This window comes from Rhinoderma darwinii, chromosome 3 (genome assembly GCF_050947455.1).
Source record: "Rhinoderma darwinii isolate aRhiDar2 chromosome 3, aRhiDar2.hap1, whole genome shotgun sequence".
Classification (NCBI taxonomy): domain Eukaryota; kingdom Metazoa; phylum Chordata; class Amphibia; order Anura; family Rhinodermatidae; genus Rhinoderma; species Rhinoderma darwinii.
Window position 1 is genome coordinate 391,332,784 of NC_134689.1, and position 5,007 is coordinate 391,337,790.

At 44.4% G+C, this 5,007-nt stretch overlaps 1 long non-coding RNA gene across 1 annotated transcript; it reads right to left on the minus strand.

The window, feature by feature from the left end:
• Positions 1 to 202: 202 nt before the first annotated feature.
• Positions 203 to 2,405, minus strand: LOC142748349 (uncharacterized). The gene is made up of 2 exons (XR_012882240.1): positions 2,319 to 2,405; positions 203 to 331 (listed from the first exon to the last, which is right to left on the minus strand). It is a non-coding gene; the product is annotated as an uncharacterized LOC142748349 (long non-coding RNA).
• Positions 2,406 to 5,007: the final 2,602 nt, after the last annotated feature.

Genomic DNA, 5,007 nt, shown 5'->3' on the forward strand with positions numbered 1-5,007 from the left:
CCCAACATTTGTAAAGCAATTTCTCCCGAGCACGGCAATACCCCATATGTGGTCATAAACTGCTGTTTGGTAATAGTGTAGTGATGGAGTACCTATTTAAGGTGCACCTATCAAAAAAAGCAGCCCATGGGTTCGGCACTGTTCCCCTTTTGGTGGAGTCTTTGGCTAAATTATAGTATTTGCATGGCCAAAACTAACACTAGATGGTACAAAAAGCCTTTATTGATGGTGATAGTACAGATACAGGCGAGGTGTTTCGGAGCCGTATCGGCTCCTTCCTCAGGCATTATCACAGGTCTAAGGAGGAGTGGGGAAGATACAAGCATTTATACTGGGGAAAAAAAACGGGAAAAGACTGATAGTGAAAAGGCCAAAGGTCAGTACATATTACATAAGTATATAAACTAACCACGAAAGATAAATAACATTTAGTAAGAAACAGCATTCATTAGGCAGATATGGTGGTATGTTGTATTGACATAACTGGGGGAATTATTCTGAGTAGTTCAGAGGGCCGCTTCTCTGTTTACGCTGTCAGATTTGTTTCAGTCAGATTTGACAGAACTCTGTCTGTAAGATGCAGTGGCGGATTAAGTAGACTATAGGCCCTGGGCTGTTGCCCAAGCTTGCCCCCCCCCCCCCTCTCCACCACTGCCCTACCATGCCGTGTCTATCTTAAACACCACCTTTCTGTGTAAGAATTGACAAATGAGTGTTACGATTCCCCTTGTCAAAGGGCTGTGTCCCTACATACTGACAGTCACCAACCATCGCTGACAGTATCACACTGTGTAGGACACATCCTCTTGACAATGGGAAATGGTAACACACATTTGTCTTTTAGTCCTGGAAACACAAAGACTTTTTATAGAATACAAGGATTTCCTATAACAGACATGTCAGGAGAGGGGACAGATCCTCTATAGATCCAGTGACTCACAAGTGATTTCTTCTCTGATGGGAGTTGTTCTTTTTTCTTCTCTTCTCCATCTGACATAGAACGTTATGGCGACTTCTCCTGAAGACTGCAGAGTTTCCTGATGAGAAATCTATGCCCCACGATTCTGCAGCCATTTTCAGCGTCTATAGCAACACAGAAATTCAAAAACGAAACACCCTAAATTGTTTTATACCCCAGACGAAACCCCTAAGCAAAGTAAGACCCCAGGCCCATACATTAACTCAGACCAATAAATTCAGTACCCAAGGGGTAACTAAACTTTTAAAAAACTTTTGTCGTCTCATAGTGATATGTCAGATATACACTATACACACACCACACACTATATAGACTCACACTATACACACACAGACTATAAACACTATACACACGCTATATAGACTTATACTATATACACGCTATATAGACTTACACTATATACACTATACACACACCACACACTATATAGACACACACTATACACAAACCACACACTATATAGACTTACACTATATACACTATACACACACACTATATAGACTATACACATACCACACATTATATAGACTTACACTATATATACACTATACACACACTATATATACACACACACTATATACACTATACACACAAACTATATGCACTATACACACACACTATATGCACAATACACACACACACTATATGCACTATACACACACACTATATGTACTATACACACACTATATACGCACACACACTATATGCACTATACACACATTATATGCATTATACACACACTATACACACATTATATGCAATATACACACACTATATACACCATACACACACACTACATGCACTACACACATACACGCACTATATTCACTATATACACACACTATATGCACTATACACACACACACTATATATATATATATACACACACACTATATACATTATACACACACACTATAAACACACTATATGCACTCCACACACACTATATACACTATATATACACACACACTATATACACATACACTATACACACACTATATACACTACACAGACATTATATACACACACTATATGCACTATACACACACACTATATGCACTATGCACACACACTATACACACACTATATTCACTATGCACACACACACACTATATACACTATACCAGGGGTCAGGAACCTTTTTGGCTAAGAGAGCCGTAAACGCCACATATTTTGAAATATAATTCCGCGAGAGCCGTACAATATGTTTAAAGGGCCATTGACAGATCAATCGCTCCAATGTTCACTTAGTACAGCAAGGAATGCTCCTCCCTGCTGTATAAAGCCACAACTGGACTGAAACAATGGTAATTAGCAGTAAAAAAATTAAATAACTTACATTGTGAGCTTGCGATGCATGACATCAGTCCAGCAGTCTGGCTTCTTCTTTTTCCTGCGCATGACTGGAAGCTGGCATTCTTCCCACCTGATGTTGAGAGAATGCCAGCTTTGAGGCATTCGCAGAAGAAAGAAGCTGGAATGTTGGACATGTCACACAACGCATTGTCAGTTATGTCAATTATCTATTTTATTATTTTACAGCGAATTATTGTTTAGGTCCAGCGGTGGCTTAGTGCAGCAGAGAGGAACACTCCTTTGTGTACTAAGTGACCGCTGGAGCAATTGTATCTGTCAGTGGCCCTTTTAAAAGTGTTGGTCTTACAGAAAATGAACAAAAAAGAGAGGCTCAGACCCATCTGGGAGACCTCCAGAGCTGTAATAAAGCGCTCAGAACAGATCTTTGCCCTGATAGTAGTCCTTTAAATCAGTTTCTTATGCCCACAAGAGATTAATTTAAAGCCCCCAAGAGTGTAATATGGGTGGCAGATGTTTTTTAAGGCCATATTTTTTTTTTTTTTTGGGGGGGGGGCTATATTATGGATTATGTGGGATTATTTTCAGGGGTGAAGTGGGAAGGGGGGGTTGGTGGGACACACTGTATTACACAGCCCCTTTATTGATGCAGCTCACTGCTGCTGACCATGAGGCTGTGTAACAATTTCCATGTTATAATGTTCACCTTCAAAGCAGCAGCACAGCCAGGGGTTTCTGGAACGTCCAAGGGAGACACAAGGGAGGAGGCAGATGCCGCTTCACTAGGGGACGCAGGTGCGTGCTTGCAGACGGCGCGGCTATGCAGGGAGTTATGGGAAATGTAGTCCATGCTCCCTGCCGCTCACCACTGCCGCCAATGCTTATCAGGCCATCAAAGAACTACCGTATATGTCGGCGTATAAGACGACTGGGCGTATAAGACGACCCCCAACTTTTACCCTTAAAATATAGAATTTAAGATATACTCACCATTTCGTGCAGGAGCGCTTCACTATGGCCATCGGCGGCAGGACCCAGGACTCTCTGTCTCTTTGAACTCGCGCATGCGCAGATAGGCGAGGTACATGATGGGGTTAATTACTATTAATGTGAGGAACATGGAGGGTAAATTCATCGCACCTCGCGCCTCACATTAATAAGTGAATGAAAGCCGTGTTTATTTCATTTTTTTACAGCGTACACATCATAAATGATGCAAAAACATTGTTGTCCGCGCCATTACTGAATGTGTGTATTTTATGTATTGAGACTTATTTTAATGTTTATTGTAAAAAAGGTGAAGGTGTATATTTTTTTAAAAATGTAACCATACTTTGTTTTTACTTTATTTTTAAACTTTAATGTACTGACATATATCAGATATATCCCAGTACATTAGCCTGTGGACAGAGAGCACACAGGCTGTTGTTAGGACATACTTGGGTATATCCTAACAACAAGAGATATGGTCAGACAGCCCTGGGGTCCGTCAATAGACCCTGGGCTGTCTGCCCATATATGGTATGGCCCTCGATCGCGTCACAGGAATTCCCTGTGACGCGATCCAGGGGCATCCCCCCTTCTCACTTTCCCCTGAATGCTGCAGTCAGCTGTGATCGCAGCATTCACGGGAATAACGGCGGAGATGAGAGGTTCTCTGATCTCCGGCGTTATAGAGCGGGGCTGCGGCTGTGTAATACAGCCATTGCCCCGCTCCTGACAGGAAGTGCGCGCGCGGTCAGCATGAGGAGATGCGGCCGGCGCTGCACTAATGAGCGGCAGTTCAGGCACTGAAGACAACATGGGGGTGCTTTGTAGCGCGCCCGCCATGTTCTGTCTTCAATGCCGCAGATCATTAGTGCAGCGCCGGCCGCATCACATGATGCTGACCCCGCGCGCATATGTCAGGACTCAGGAGCGGGGCTGTGGCTGAATTACACAGCCGCAGCCCCGCTCTCATAGTCATGTGTACTATACTGAGCTGTGCGGCTGCAACGTGCATCCCTCCCATAGACAGGTAGGAGCCCTGTCTGCGAGCCAGATACGGCCATCAAAAGAGCCATATCTGGCTCGCGAGCCATAGGTTCCCGACCCCTGCACTATACGCACACACACTATATACACATATTATATGCACTATGCACAAACACACACACACTATATACACACACTATATGCACTATGCACACACACACCACACTTACCAGAGCCTCTTCCTCTGCGGTGCTTGTGCTATGGCAGCCTACAGGACCTTGATCATGTGACTGTGATGTCAGCACAGGTCCTTTCCCCCCTAGTTGCAGTCTTGCCGTTATCAAGCAACTACTGGAGATGTAGACAGGTGGGACAGTGCACAGCAGCACAGAGGAGCAGACTGTCTGGGAGACTCCAGCACTTGCCCATCACTATGTCTGACAGTTTGCTCTATACAGCTGATGTGCTGTGCTGTGCTGTGCCGCCCGCCCCCTGTTCTCTGGCCTAGCTCGTCCCTGCAAATGACTCCCCCTGCACTCCCCCACCTCTTCATCAGCAGGTGAGAGCGATGACCGCTAGAATGTGGCCGCCAGCAGCCCCGCATAGTTTATTGAAGTTATGTGTGGTTCAGGTGGCCATGGGCTCCCTGGGAGCCGCCCATATGAGGATCCGCCACTGGTAAGATGTGACTGTTCATTGAGCAGGTAACAAAGAGAACTTTTACGCACAGGACATGCAGC